Source organism: Phyllostomus hastatus, unplaced genomic scaffold (genome assembly GCF_019186645.2).
Source record: "Phyllostomus hastatus isolate PE091 unplaced genomic scaffold, TTU_PhHast_1.1 phas_contig_29, whole genome shotgun sequence".
Lineage (NCBI taxonomy): Eukaryota > Metazoa > Chordata > Mammalia > Chiroptera > Phyllostomidae > Phyllostomus > Phyllostomus hastatus.
Window position 1 is genome coordinate 32,134,882 of NW_025333835.1, and position 17,291 is coordinate 32,152,172.

Here is a 17,291-nt window from a genome sequence, read left to right on the forward strand (position 1 = left end):
TATGAAATGAGAAGTATATTCCTTTGAAATCAGTGAACCCCTCTTTCTGATGATATGAGACCAAAGGAAAGACAAAGGGAAGAGGAGGCAGGAAAAAGGGCACTTTTGGAAATACCCAGATTAGTTTAGCAGCGGGTGTTTCTTTTCCTCTAACGTCCTGCTTAAGGGAAATAGAATGGCACTAATGGAAAGAGCTTTCTCACAACATGGAAATGGTGTTGTCATTCTGCATAAGAGCAGCATGTTTCTGCATGCCTCCAGGGGAGTGCGAGAGGAGCCACGAAGGAGGAAGAACTATGGCTGAGAGAGTCGCAGATGCTATGACATGCGCGAATTATATCTCTGAAAGACTGCTCATTAGACTCTCTGACATTAGATTCGCTGAATTACATACATGGGATGAACAAAATCAGAAAATCCTTTTAAGAAAATTAATAATGTGGAATACATCTTAGGAAAAATCCAGATTTTAGCAGATTGCCACTAAGATGAAAATAATGAAAGATTATAAAGTAATATATGAAGCACGGTGAAAAAGAGAGACGTACCAACCACACATTGTACATGTACTTTCAATACTCACGGAGAGTGACCCTTGCACCCTTTGCTGGATTAGTTCAAAGCAGTGCTGGGAATTCCTTTTGCCATGTAAAATTCCATGCTTTGATCATCCAGGCGGCTTTAGCTGATTCCTAGACGCAGACCAGGTTCAGGCACTTTCTGAAGTCTGTGCGCTCACTGCAGTCCACCTGCTGCATGGTTCCCTTTCTGCCACTCCTGCCCGCTGGCCCAGCACTTTTGCCCTGTCCCTCTGGCCACAGGCTTGCCAGTGCACCCTTGCTACCAGGCAAGCAGGGCCACACACCAACGCAGTGCCAGTCTCTCACGCTTCTCAGGCCAGGAGTGGGGGCCCGGGAACACTGCCAGACCACCTGGTCTCTAGGGCCCACTGGCCTAGGAACGGTTGAGCCTCCAACTGGACAAGCTAGAGGAACCAGAAGGGAAAAGGGGCTGAGTCCCTGTCCTCTCTCTGTTCAAAAACCTGGGCCCAAAATCCAACGTGCGCCAGAAACATCCCGACTTTCCAGCCAATCCCAGCTAGACTGACAGGTCTGGTCCTCCCCGCCCCCGCCCCGCCCCCCACCATGCCCCAGAAGGGGGCACAGAGTTTTCTAGCTGTGCACGTTATCTCTGCCTGGGGTGGGGCGTCGTGCACTAGTTTGTTCACACTGTACCCAGGGGTATGGAAACCTATTATGCTCCAGCTGCAGTTCCCGTCCCACCGCCTCTGGCCCTTCCTGACCACGCCCTTTTTCGGGGCCTGGCAGGCTCTCCTGCTGCCTCAGCTGTCCCTCCCCATTCACCAGATCCCCCGTAACAATGATGCTGCAGGAAAGTGGCAGTTTTGTACCTTATTTTATACACTACAATCAAAAGAGAAGACATAAGTGGGTTGCATGAAATGCATTGGTGTTACATGAGGGAGGCAGGAGGAAGCAAAGGCAGGGGAGAGGAACCTCGGGGAACAGATAAAAAGTAAAATGATAGGCACACACTCGTACTTCTTTACAGGTAGGGTATAGGGTAGTTAACAGTCAGCAATGAACATGACGACAATAACAATGAGGGGATCTCTGGTCTCCGCTCTGGTGGTGCTCACACTTTGAGGGGTCTGTAAAAGGGACATTTATCATCCCAAAGGTATGTTAGTGGTAGTTCAAAAAGTCAATAGACAGGCTCAATTAAGGTAAAGATTGACTTTTGTCAGGAAAGATTCCAGCCTAGGTATTGACTGCTCACCACAACCTGCTTTCAGTTAGAAAGTTTAAATTTGAGACCACACTATGTGGTTACTTTAGGTCTCTGAGTTTGTAAGGCTGCCATACAGGCCTCCCCTGAGGTTTCAGGGTTAGTATGTGGCCCCCTTGCTTCCACAGACTCCCAGAAAGCACTTTTTTTATCTGTCACCTTCTGTGCTTGTTTATGTTATGCTTCTACATGGTCTGGTTTAGCTTGTGCCTCTCATGTAGTCATGACCTTCTTTCAATTATTAATTAACAAAACCCCTATTGTTTTCAACAGTACCCTTAGGTGTGGATTTCTCCATTGTCTGTTCTGAATAAAGTCAGTTCCAATAAAAGCAATTTAAGAGCACATGGTTCTTATATCCTCTCTCTTCCCTGGGCAAAATCTCTGTTTCACTAATCCAGAGTGCAGTGTGAGGATGGTAGCTTGCTTTTCTTGGAGTGGCATTCTTGGTTTATGTGAAGAGGACTGAATGGGGGTAGCCACTGGCTTGGCTTGTCTTTTCCTGCATGAGACCTCCATTCCACAACTGGGATGAGGTGAGAAGGCATTTGGCACTTCTTCATTATTATAAGCCCTGGGATAGAGCTTCTGCTTGAAAAGTGGGAGCTGGCTGGACAAAATGAGCCCCAGAGTTCTTGGCTGTTCTTACAGGGCATAGAGGCTCTGAAATTCAAAGCTAATGGCTGGTGAGGAATTTTGTGGCCTGGCTCTCTTAGCAGGGTTGTGTAGTGTAGAGTGAAACCTGGATGGAGAGTGAGCCTTTTTTTTCTTGCATTGACTCTTGAGTGAAGATTTATCGTGCAGCTCTGTGAAGGAAGGGGGTGGGTCTTGGCACAAAGGACACAGACACTGATTTCATCCACATTTAGTAGATTTTCCTGATTAAACATTTCTTCATTTCCTGTATGGCCATCTATAGAGCATTCCTCAGACTTCAATTTGTTTCTATTATACTCATATTTAGCTATGGTTGTTTCAGTGGGGAGAGTTTCCTTGCAGTTATCATGACAATGACCAGAAGTTGGTCTCTAAAATAAAATATTTTTAAGATTGAGAAACTGATTATGTATTTTATGTGTAAAATTTATACAAAAAAACTTTTAGAAGTAAAAAAAAAAGTCAAAATGATGACACTACTCAATTTCAAAACTTGTAATGAAATTCCAGTACTCAAGACAGCATGTTTTGGGCATAAGCATGGATATACATAAACAGAAGTGGGTAAAGTGTCCAGAAACAGACTCACAATAAATAGTCAACTGACAATTCAGAGGCATGCCAAGGTAAGTGTTTTCAACAAGGTCACTGGAACAAATTACTATCTGTACATAAAAATAAATATCAAGTATTACCTTACATAATATATAAAATAATTTTAAATTATTCACAGAAATAAATATAAACACTAAAATCATATAATTTCTAGAATACTATATAGGAGAAGATTTTAGGTACATTGACATAAGCAAACAAACATGACAGGTGACACACACACACAAGGAACTTCTGGTCTTTGAAAGGCACTAAAAATATATAATGGTACATTATGCATTTGGTTTATTGGCTCCTTATTATTGAGTTATAAGGATCTCCTATTGTGGGGTGAGGAAAAAAAAACTTCCCTATGCCCTTAATTTTCTTTTGGCTTGTCTAATCAAATAAACATGAAAAATAAGCAAGAGAAAAATAACCGAATTTTACATATATAAAAGGTTCATTATATATATATATATATATATACATGTATATATGAGTATATAGTCTCTCTCTCCCTGTATACATGAGAGAGAGACTTTAATGTGCAAGAAGTTCAAAGATAGAAGTCTCTCTCTCCCTGTATACATGAGAGAGAGACTTTAATGTGCAAGAAGTTCAAAGATAGAAAGGAGAATGGGTATGTATGACATTCTGAACTAGGGATGAGATAATGTCCCTTGGGGCTTCAGAAGTTCATGTCAGAGACAGAACATGCCTAGTAATTAATAGTTTGCCCTTTGGGTGAGGGCGGAAGTAGTTTCTCTTGAACTCACAGCTAAAGTTGCCTTCAGCTCAAAACAATATGCTGCCACAGAGGCACAGCTTAGGGGGACTCATTCTGAACCCCAATACTATATGTTCTGAAATCAAGTATTTTTTCAGTTATATATATTATCGATATTTTATCACAGTCTGTATGAAAAATTATTCAAAATGGTACATGTACATTCAAAATTAGAATCTATTCTTCCAAAGGGGCTCTGACATGTGCTTGTATCCAGAATAACTTGGAACAGACAAAAGAAAATACTAAAATAATCACTATTCATCTTGGATGTAGGTGTTTATAATTAATAGCCCCAAAGTGGGGATATGAAGCCAAATGTCCATCAACTAATGAATGAAGAAACAAATTTCCATATATTTATAATCTGTGATATTACTAAGCAATGAAAGAAAACAAGCAATAGATTCACTCAACAACATTGATGAATCTTAGTTGCATTAAACTGGGTCAAAGAATCCATATATAAAGTTGTACATTCTGCTTTATTCCATTTATGTGACATTTTAGAATAATCAAAGTTATTCTACATGGATGGAGAACAGATGTGTGGTTGTTTGAAACAGAAGATATGAGAGATTAATTGCAAAAGGAATTTTCTGTCGTGATGGAAATATTTGTATCTTCATTGTTATGACAGTGTTAACCTAAACAAACAAGGCCAACATGAGAGACAGCAAGCATTTTTTTTGAGATCATAAAGAATAGCTATGCTTTTTAACTTATTATGTCAACTTTTTATGTCAGCATTTCACAATGGTTAAGTGGTTTTTATCAAATGCATTTGTCAGAACAATTCACACTCTACAATTATAATGAGTGCATTAACATTATCTAAATTATATATTGATAATGATGATTTACACACTGAAATAATGAACTGAAAACAACAAAAAATGTTGCTTATAGGATCAGTCAGTGAGAAATAACAATTTTTGAATGCCTAACCTTGTCAACATAAAAAGTTATTCTTTTTACTGAAGAGGAAAAAAAAGTTAAAGAACAAAATGTAACGGTAAATTTGAAGATCTAATTGGCTTTATGAAACCATTCATGATCTAGCCTGTAAAAAACCTCTTGAGAGGTTGTAGAAACTAAAAGGTTTTTAAAGGGAAAAGGATGTGTCAGGGCAGTTATTAGTAAAAGAAATGAAAGAAATTTTTTTTAGGCCAGGTCATCTAGTACTAATCAGGAAATTCCAAACTATTTGGTTGAAAACTCCTCTCCTGGGAGAGGCTGAAACTACACTTAATAATGCTATTAAGTTTTGGTTTGGCGATGTGGCTTAGCAAAGTGACTCGATTTGTCCCATTTCTCCCTCTTTTTTTTTTAACAAGAAAGAAATTATAGTATTCTAACTGAACAAGAATAATTTTGGAACTGAATCCCAATTATCGTTATAATAATCGTTATCGTTAACAATACCAGTCTCCTTTTTAGTTCTGAAACTCATTCTGATAATTTATTCAATCAAATGTTCTCAGTATAAAAAAGTGTGAATATGTATATAATGATCTTTCAAAATATAAAATGTAAAAGAACTTAGGTACATTTGTTTCTGTATTCAAAATTTATTTAAAAAGTAAATTTTCAACCTACTTAAGACTTGGGAATAATTAACTTGCCTTAAATGGAAACACCAACTTAAAGAGAATTCTTGCAGCCGTCTCCACAGCTGTCTTGCCTGCACAGGGTGCATAAACGTCATCCTGGCACTGTGGCATACGCACGGCAGCATGGATATACTGCCTTCAGACTAGCAATATTATTCATGATCTTTTGCAATTAGTTGTGCTTAAAATGAAGACAGCTGCTAAAGTGGGATCTTTCATCATATACATATATTGTTAAAGTTGCTTTAAAATGGCAATTAAACTAGGAGGGATTTCCAAACTAGAGGAGCTCCTTAAGAAGACAAATAGATGAAAACCAAGCACACCTTGAGCACTTTCTTTTAGCTGCAATTTTGCTAACTATATTCTAATAAATTACCTGTAATCTTAATAATATGTCAAGTCAGATGTGTTCTGCATTTTGGAGAGGAGAAAACTGAAGTGTTGAGATGGTGTTTTCAGTTTTAAACAGTTCGTAGTCAGCAAGTCCAGGACATTATCCTTGGGTCAGCCTGACTCCAAAATGTGTGAAATACCATCCGCCACATCATCCTCACTGCTCCTTTTCTCCATGAATGTCTGAGTGCTTAAAGTTAGAAACTGTGAAAAGAAAAAAAAAATTCAACTAAGTTGAGGATATTGCATTACTGGGGGAAAATTAAAGTATTTACAAGATTGTGAAGTCTACCAAAACCTATTATTATCTTCTATTATCCCTTTAGAAAAGAAAGAAAATAATAAGATTAAAAATCTTTATTGTTTTATTTTCAATTACAGTTAACATACAATATTATATTAGTTTCAGGTGTATACCACTGTGATTAGGCATTTATACAACTTAATAAAATGATCACCCTGATAAATCCAGTACACATCTGACACCATACATATTTATTACAACATTATTGACTATATTCCCTATGCTGCATTTTACATCCCTGTGATATTTTATAATTGGCACTCTGCACATCTTAACCTTCACCTTTCCACCCTAGCTCCCAAACCCCCATCTGGTAACAAGCAAAATGTTCTCTGTATCTATGAGCTTGTTTCTGTTTGTTTATTTTGACTTTTTATATTCTACATATAATGAATTTTGAAGGCATTTTTTTAAATAGCTCAAGAATCTTTTTTCTGTCTTGTGGTTTGATGTGACAACACAAGGATTAATTGGTTCAAATGGTCAGACCTTCTAATGACTGCAGTTAATTTGCTGAATGTCCTTAGGCCACATCCTGTCCGAGGGACTTAGATTGTTATGAAAATACGTGTTTATAATAACAGCCTCCATTCATCTATATTTGTGCCATAACCCACAGAATTTGAGATGCAAGGATAATTATTCTCCTGTTTCTTTCCAGTTGTGCTCTTTGGCCAGTAGTAATGTTTATCCACATTCTGATGAAAATCAAAGTAACATTAAATTCATTTCAAGTGAACACTGAGTGATCACCAAGAGTCAGACACACTAGGCTTAATGAGAAATGAAAATACCAAGAAACAAAAATCACAGTTGAACATAAACCTTTAAATGATTTGATTGGTGTAGAGAACAGTAAGGGGGAAGACTTAGAAGAGAAAATACAATGATTTATTAATTCCTAAAGACTTGAGTGAAGGGCAATGAGAAGTAATTCTCCATCAGTGTCCTCGCCAGCCACACAGTCCCTGCTACCTGAACTCCAAGATCACCTCTAAACTCAACCAGTCCTCAACATCACCAAAACCACCCTCCCCCAGTGCCACCCTATTGTCATTTTGCAGTTAGACATAGCAAGCAGCCCGTTATCTCATCTATTTGCATCCATTCAGTCTTCCCCTCTGCAACACATTCTCAAGAGAACTGCCTTTCTTCTTCATCTAGAGTGAAATACACACATCCACATTATTTGTCGAGTGGCCCCAGCTTTTCAGGAAAGTCTTTCCTATCATCCTTGACTTGGTCAATTTTCCCTAAAATAGGTTTCATTGTACTATGAGCTTTTCTGACATAGGAACTTGTTATATTTGCATTTGGTAGGTATTACTCTTCCCCACTAGATGATGATATCAATTAAGATAAGGGTCATTTTTAAGCTCAACTTTGGGCAAATGGCCATGTTTTCTACTCTTTCAGTTGTCAGGAGACATAGTAACTAGATTAGATGTCTCTCTGTCTCTCTCTGTCTCTGTCTCTGTCTCTTTCTCTCTCTCTATATGTGTATATATATATAGTAAATGAAAAAAATTAAATATGTATGTCAATTATCCTCAAACTGACACAGCCTCATTTATGTATGACTTAAATACTTTAATTCATACAGAAGGAAATCCAATGGAAAATAATTATTTAAAAACCATCACCTTTGATGTACTGGCTTGAGATGTGGTAGCAAGTCCTATTAAGTATTCTAGTAGCCACAATATAAAGAAGTGAGTTACCAGCTGGCAAGTGGCAGTGAATGTAGTCTGTTGAAAACATTACTGATTCTAGAGTAGTTGGGAGAAAAAAGTACTGCAGGAATAACAATGCTGACCATGTAATGTTGTGACTGTGGAATAAACAGGAGTCAAAATATCAAGGAAAGAAAGCGCTGACACATGCATCAATGTTGCCCATGTCAGATCATTACTTTGCTTTATGACAACTAAGGAGTGTGACAACTAAGAAGTTTGGCTGCACTCTTTGTCAAACACATTCTCAAACCGATAAATGAGCAGTGATAATCAGAATTTACCAGGCTGGCAGTACTCATCAATTCCTTTAGAGAGATGGGGGAAAAGTTGAACTGGAATTTAATAGTACATGTGTATGGGGTAACCATAGGAGAAGAATGGGCTATTCACACCTTTTTCAACTGCATTTCTTCAAATTAAGAGTCTCAAACAACACAAAGGTAAAATCTTCCTTTGGAGGTTAAATTTCACATAAATTTACATCTAAAATTCAAAATGTACATCTAAATATAGTATGTATAATCTCTCCCCCCAAAAATTCACAGACCCAGCAAACATCGCACTGCATTTATTTTCTCCGTATCAGTCATTGAAGATCTCAATACCTATACTGGCCACCAAACGGAGAAACATACCAGAGTGAATGCAGCAGAGAAAATGTAGGCACTGTTAGAAAGATAAACTTAGCAAAATGTGCCTAATATTTTGTACATCCCAAGGGAAATGGAATATAAAGATGACCTCAGGTTTTCCCCCATTTGACAAGAGAATAGGATCCTATTAAATAATATCAAACAGGTTATCACATGAGATTTGGGAATATATAACTAGAATTTAGGAAGTATTCTAAGGATGATGATTAATATTAGGAAGTGAAAACATTAGGAAAATATGCCCTCACATGAAATCAGCAATGTGGGAATTAGTGATACTGACTTAAGGTACAGCAATAGAATGGTCATAGGACATAGTCATGCACAGAAATTAAATAATTGGGTTGGAAGAAGAAAACAGAAAGGAAGGTCTAGAGGTTTGTTAGCCAAATAAAAGAGAGAAAGGGGGGAGAGACACAGAGAGAGAGAGAGAGAGACACAGAGAGAGAGAGAGAGAGAGAGAAGAGAGGACAGTTATTAGCTGGAAGTGGAAATTAGTAGCTGGAAGGAATATTAAACAGAGTTCAAAAAGATTAAAACAGATGGGAACTCAATGGGTTTCTTAACCAGAAAATGGGAAGCAAGCAAATGTATACCATGTATTTAAGTACAAGATTTCTGAAGACAATTTATTATCTATCTCACATAAACTGTCCTCATGGTAAATACAGTAGACACTGGGAGATAGTGTTAAGTAATGTGGATATGGGTGATGTGCTCACATTAAGTGGTCTATTATTCGTGTGTGTTTTAAACCAACCCTTGATGGCTTTTGGATTTATAGTCTAGCACAGAAGTCTGCTAGCCACAGAAGGGTTATCCCAGCCACTATTCACAAGCCTCTGATCTAAACAAATGCAGCACTGGTCTAATAAGAGCATATTTTGAAAGCTCTGCTGAACTAGCAAAACTGTCTTACAGTAATGGCTTCAGAAGTTGGAGTTCTCAGTTGTCATTTATAGTGTTGTTCCCAGAAGCAATAACATTTTCAAGCATTACATTGGCAGTGACACCCATATGATTAAAAAAAACCCACTAGCAACCATATATTCAGATTAAATGATGATTTCATCTTATATAGCTTAGCTTTTGAATTCCTAACACTAAACTGCTTTAAAACATAGTTCATTTTGGGCCTAGTCTACACATAACTTTAACAAAGGATTGTGTGTTTAACCAATGTTAAATGAGACCAAAATTTGCTAGGAAAACTAGTAAGTGTTTTATACTGAGGCGTATCAGCTTTCTTTTTAATCCAGCAAACTAGATGAGAGTTGTTCATTTAATAATTGGAGAGGATTATAAATTTGTTCACAGGAGGAGACTTGGAAGAGGGCAAAAAAAAAAAAAGGCAAAGGTTTAGACAGATGTGAAAATGTTAAAAGTTCAATTCTGTATTGTGCAAAGTAATAAAAATATTGAAAGTGGACAGAAAAATTAGGTGAGCATAATGTTCTAGGCAGATAATGGCATAATGCTTCATGTTCTCTAGGGACCTAATTATGAGCTATTCTGAATAGTGCACCTCAAATATTGACAGGCAGGCTGTTTATATTTGGTTCTTAATTAAGGACTCTCCCTTCACACCTCTAAAAGGGTTTATCAAAGACATCTTTCTACACTAACAAGCATACTGTGAAGCCACATGTAGGAAAGCAAAAATACACGGGTAGAGAAAATTGAGTTTAAAGATCTTCATAGGCTGGAAAAGAGAAACTTTTTTATAACTTTCAAGGGAAAAATATTTTGTCTGTCTAGATTTTCAGTCATGTTTTTATATTTCCCATACTGTACATACAAATCAATCGTATGTTTTTAAACTCCCAGAACTGCATGTAGAGCATGAACTTCTATCAAAAGCTGCAATCTTGAGATAAATCTTATGAAAGTGGTTTCACTCTTCCGTTTCCTTGATGAATGCTTTTAATTCGATTTCCATGTAGAAATTCATATTTTTAATGTATGTGGCACATGAAAGTAAACAAGAAATGGCCAATAGTCTAATGGTATCTAGTTCATTCTAGCAATAATGCAGTATCTCAGGACTGTTTTGTGAAAAGAAGGGAGTGACACTAATGACCTGGGTGGCTTATTGTATAGTACCTTGACTTCAAGAAGGATTAAAAGGCAAGGGATCGGCCTATCAGCAATGGAAATAAACTACAGTACGTTTGAGTCTGGGACAAATTGTTACTTTCTCTAAGCAGCTTTCTTGTTGACATTTTTGGTGTGTCCATTTAACTTTCATTTAAGCAACAAATAATACATTTGTTTCCTGATCTCATATACGCCAGAATTTGAACCGTCTGTTCCACTGCTCTACTATTTTGAGCTAGCCCTTACTGGAGAAAACTCTTTCGTAAAACTATGACTCAGCAAAACAGTCATTCCTCTTGGTTTCTTCTAAATGTACGAAGCATTACTGGATTAGTTTGGAGGAATTCTGATTGTTTTTGCAGCTGCTATTAATTCATTTAGACCACTGTAACTAGGGTGTGATTTTTAGCAATTTTTTTAGCTTTGTACCTGTATTCTTTATTATGCTACTTTTCTTTGTATCTCTCTTGCTTTAGAGTATTAAACTATGCATAAAAATTTGTATCATTTCAAAATATCTGTTTTCTCCTTGACCACATCTTAGCAGGGCTACTTTATTCTTTTAAACATCACAAATATTTTAAACATTATAAAAGTATAATAATGTTTGATAGCTATGAAACATTCATGGTTTCTCAGGATATGGGATAAATATTGATAAAGATTCTCAATATAGAAATTATTTTGACCTAGAAAATAGAAGAATATATAGATTTTTAGTGGGAAAATGGCATATTGTAGCCATATATTATGCCATATCAAGGTTACAAGAAAAATGGAGCGCCCAGTGGTCTCCATCCTCTCACTAAAGGAATGTGCCTGCTTGTGGACGGCTCTTGTTCTCACTCACTCTGCCCATCATCTAAGTCTACCTACAGTCTCTGTTGATGGAGTGGCTGCCCTTGCTTCAGCGCACTGAGACTGGCTCCATGGATTGGCTCGGGTAGTAAGTAGATTGACCTGGTGGCATTCATCCTATCCTCCTATCCACAAGCTTTAAGATACAAAGGTGACTGCATCTTTCTCTGGGGAAGCTCCTCAGAACACTTCACCTAGCATCTTATCTTAACCAAGTCAACTCCCTTTTGCCACCGTTGGGGTGAGAAGAGCCTGGACACTGTGTTTCAAGGAGCAGGCTGGGAAGATGGTGGCTCCTTTCCTCCCACTGTCTTCTCTGCGCGATCAGGTCCTGGGCAGCTGTGCCTGAATCTTGACAGATTCCTAACACCTCCTGCTCTGTGTTTTTGCACCAGCCTCCAGAGGCTCCCTCTGTCCTCTCTTCTCTCTGAATCTTGACCTGCCCTTTTATTTTAACATCTGTTTTATTTTCTACTGCTCATGGACTATTTATGTAAACAGAAGAATTGAAAATAAATCTGTAAGTCTATATTTTTGAAATTAAAAAAAAGGAATAGTGTTACCACTTTTTGTGAAGATTATAAAAAATCCTAAGGCTTTCTTCAGGTAATTAATTTTTATAATTATTTCTCAAGGTCAACCTGGTATTATTTTGTTCCATTTGCCCTTTTCATTCACAAAGACTTGCAGTATTTTTGCCTTTTCTTAAATCTTTTAGTGTCTAGTTTAAGACCAACTATTTTCATGCTGCTTCAGCCTACATTAATCTCTCTTTTTAGTTTCATAGACCTCATTGATTAATTTTGTGTTATTATTTTTCAATGCATGTTGTAATTAGCTAAGCTAAGGCAAGCATCATTGAAAACTAAATCAATCTGAAATATAATAAAATTGTATTTTACATTTTCTTTTATTTTGCTTGATCTTTACTCTTGTATCGCTATTATTATCAATGGCTAATGTTAGGGCTTATTATCATCAGCTTTTAATTAGGAAATTTCCCCCACAGCTAATATTAGTCAACATTAGAACACATACATGGTGGTCCCCGAACTTTGGCCCCCGGAGAAATGAATACGTGGCCCTGAACGACATCTCTAATCATCATCCGGCAGGAAATTTCTAGTTTGATTGCTCTCTGTGAATTGTGGCAACGAATTACTAAATCATGGTCACCTCAGGTTATATGTCTTTTTTTTTCTTTAGAACAACACATTAAGCAACTCATTTTAAATTATGTGTCATTCTAATTGGAACTGGAGAGCAATTAACTTTCATGTAGCAAAATGTCAAGCACTATTTTTTTAACCCATCATCAGATGGAATTTGTCAAGAGAAGTCTATAACTTCATATCAATTATGATTGTTGCTCTTAATTGGTCTTTATTTCAGTTAGCTTATGGACTACTTTAACTATGGCTAAGGGTAACAACTAGGATATCCAGGAAGCAACAGTGGTGTTTTGCCACTGGGCAGGGCATCACTTCTTAAAAGTCGAGACCAGTGCAAGTTCCAATTCAAATAAATAGATTTTCCCTGTTTCATTTTTTTAAAAGTATAAATGTTCAAGTTGTAGCTTTCTCACATTAGCATCAATCTTCCCAGATTTATATTAATGAAAACTATTATGTTTATGAATACATATTTTTAAATAAAAAATTTGAATAAATTCAAAGATATAATTGGCTTTATTTACTGATTCTTGAATGGGGAGCATCTGATCTAGCAGACAGACAGACACTCTGAGGACTGGTACAAATGGAAGGCTTACACAGGCATACGAGAATGAGACAAGGAAGGTCCTAGCCAAGAAGGGATTGTTTCAGGAGAAGTCACCTTTCTTTTCTCAGAAGGCAGGGATCTACCAAGCAGACTACTAGTGCTGACTGGCTAACTCCGGATTAACTGGTTAAAAGTCACATGCCTAAGAGAGGCTGGAACTGCAATTAGGTTACACATTAAGGCTTGGTTTGCTGATGTGGGGATTAGCACAGGAGGCTCCCTTTGGAGAGTGTTGTTTCTTTCAAAAAACTATATATTTTCATTTATTATAATTATAAATATTATATCATAAATATTATAGTTCATAAACAGCACTATACATATAAAATCTCAGAACTAAATAGCCATCAAGAAACTGCTTAACCAGAATGTATATTATGTTCCTCCAGACACGAAATTAGATCATTTCCTAGCTCTATGTAAACTGTAATTCCAAGTAATTTTTTAGGAAATTATAGGTCTCTCTTTCTTTCCTCCCTTCATTCCTTCCTATCTTTCTCTCTCTTGGTATTCATTTTCCTCTCACAATGTAATATATTTTTTTGAATTATTGAATTTTAGTAACATTTTAGAGAAATACCAAGGAGTAAATTGAAGAAAGTTTTCTAAAATAAAGCATGAAATGTAATATAAAAGAACCACAAGACAAATTCCAGATCTATTTGATAATCTTAAAAGGTTTGATTAAATATTGAATATGCACATGTGAAGATAGTATGTGACTTTGTTATGCTCATATACAAACAAGCACAACTGCAGATGACTTACTAGAGAGTAATTCTACGTGCATGCTATAGAGAGGCCAGAGTTAGAAAATGCTTCAATTCTGAGTTCAATGCTCTTTCCTATTTCTAATGAAATGCTTTACATTGTTATTTTACTAAGTTATGTAACTTAGTTCATTTAATTTATATTTAATTATAACTATAATTACTTTTGCCCAGTAAATAGTTAAACATTTTGAGGCATATAATTAATCTATTTATTTTTTAAAAAATGCATAGAAGAATGTTACATTCATTCATACAGTGAATATATGTTGATCACCATCTTTGGGCAAATTGGAAGGGTTAGCAGATAACAGAAAGTTTAGGTCCCTCACCCATAGCAGAATGAAAAGATATGTAAGAATAAATTAAACAGTTAATTCATTGATTACAAGTGTGGTGTGGTATTTAATGGAGAAGTTCAGGTTTATAAAACAGTGTAGTAGGTATCTGAGGTTTTCTTAGAGGTCAGTGAAAATTTCCCTGAAGAACAGTTGTTTTAATTGAGAGGTGGAGAATATGTGAGCGTTAATTTTTAAAACAATAGTGATGGATTGGGGCGGGGGGGCTGCGTGCAGAACACTTCAGGAAGAAGAAACATGAGGAGCAACATGCCGATGGGTGAAAATATACCATTCGTTAAAGGAGTTGGTAGAAAGTGAAGGTGGTGTTTGTGTACTTATAAATTGCTAATAAATTGATTCAGGGATACACTAAAGAGCCAGAAGCCAATTATGCTGGGTATTGTAGGTTACGTTCATAATTTATCTCTTTATGTTATAAAAATGGGTGGAAAATGTCTGAAGGTTTCATATTTGTCAGAATTCTTCTTTAGGCAAATGACTTCCATATACCTCAGGCTAGATTAAACATTAAGGGGAATGTATCGATTCACATTATTAATAAAACTGACTCATATGAGACTGTGAAAGACTGAATATAGAAGGACAATAGCCCCAAGCCATATATAAAAATAGAATTCTGACCCCAAACATGCAGCGACCTTCCCAGGGAACCATCCCAGTATCAATAGCAACCAGCCCAGGAAGCTAGCCTACTATAAACCAGACTTGCAGAACACCAGATTGTTATCTGTACTGATGGTCCAGGAAACCAAATAATAACTCCTATAACAACCAGTTCCAAATGGTCCATACTTATAAGTCACTGGCAGCTTCCCGATTTTTCCCCACTTCCAATTGCGAACCAACCAGAGAACTAATTGCAGAGGATACTTCACTTCTACTTAGCACGTCTACAGCTTCCCCATGCCAACAACCTCCAATCAGGAGGCACTTGAAGCTTTCCTTTTTGTCTACTATAAAGCTCTCTCACTCCTATGCTTGCCTTGGAGTCTCTCCCAAAGCTCTAGTGATGGCAGCTGGCTTCCTTGTGTACTGAGTTTGAACAGATTGCCTTTGCCTGTTCTCATTTGGTTGGTCTTTATTTAGTTGGTCTTTATTTCCACAACTGGATTCAGGGATTCACATCAATAATCTGACTCTCTTCTTGTTTTCTACATATTTCCATCTCTCTGGTCAACTTTGATTTTATTTTATTCCATAAGACAAAGATGCCCATAAGCAAGTTAAGAATAACATCATCTTGCAGATAGAATCACAGATAAAAACTAAACACTTCTGTATAGACAGACCAGGAAAATGTCCAAGGTGATCACTGTCCCATCTTAGTCAAATTTCCAAATGGATAATTGTTTACAAGAGCATGATTTGTTATTGGGGTCCATAAGTTTACCTGTGTATAAGATAACCATATCTAGGGGGAATAAAAATGCTTCATTTTAGGTATAAAAGAAGTACGTTTTAAAATATAATGTTTTCCCTGAAATAATGTCTGACATATATTTTATGTTTTTTTAATATTTTCTTCTTTCCCCTTTATATCCCTCCTAAGTATAGCATATTATATCATATGCTATAATAAAATATGCATATTATAGTATGCTATATAATATACTATGTATAATATACTATGTATACTATAATATATTATAATATACTCTGTATAATATAATATAATATGTATACTATATTATAGTGTATAATATTATACTAGATACACACCATATAGTATATATCATATTATATAATACACTACACTATACACTCTAGTATAGTATATATTATACTACTATTATACTATACTATACTACTATAGTATACTATACTACAGTATACTATACTATAGTATACTATACTACTATACTACTATTATACTACTATATATTATACTACTATTATATACACTATAATATAGTACATAATATTATACTATATATGTTATAGTATATAGTATATGTGTTGCTATAGTATGCTATATAGTATATGATATGCTACATATAATAGTATACTACTGTGTATTGGTGTATTGTGTACTATATATGCATACAACATATACCTATTGCATTCATAGTATATATCATATATTATACAATAGTATATTATATATATTGTATATGTGATATATAATCATATGTTCTATATAACATATACGATATAGCATATGCATGCAATATACACATGCATTTGCATATATGTGTGTGTATATGTATAATGTTTACTTCAAACTCAATTTTAACTGGGCATTCTGTATGTATAATGGTAACCCTACACATATTGAACATGAAAGACAAAGCTGTCATAATGCATGTAACAGGCTTTCCGGTTTTGCAGGGACAAATCCAGAAAACAATACATTGGGCTAAAAAAGTGATAGATGACATTAACATTTTTAAACAAGGGAATATGTTCCAATTTGAAATTTGAAAGAATTAGCCTTGTTGCAGGGAAACTAGAGGGAGTAGGAGAGAATATAAAATATTAATGGGAAGACTATTGCAGCAATTGAAATGAAATATAGGTGCTTTCAACTGCAATGATGTTACAAAGATGAAGACAAATACATCAGACAAGAGGCAAAAGAATCAAGAGATTTGTGATTGGTACTTCCCAATTAAAATGAATAACTTCAGTAAGATTGCAATTGAATTGTTAGAATTTAAGGCAACTAACAAGTATACTGGATATAATGTCACTGTGCAATTTCAATTTTATTTTTTATAAAAGAACTATAAAAATTCAAAGGTGAAATTTAAGAATATAACTTTTAGAGTGTTATAATCACCACATGATTAAAAATAAAATCAGTTAAGATCTCTCCCACAATAAGATATAAAACTTTTCAGAGTAAATTGAGAATTCCTTAATAACACAGG

General features: G+C 35.8%; 1 pseudogene; it reads right to left on the bottom strand.

Moving 5' to 3' along the window:
• Nucleotides 1–692: 692 nt before the first annotated feature.
• The window catches only part of LOC123818725, an 80,676-nt pseudogene continuing 64,077 nt past the window's right edge, over nucleotides 693–17,291 (bottom strand).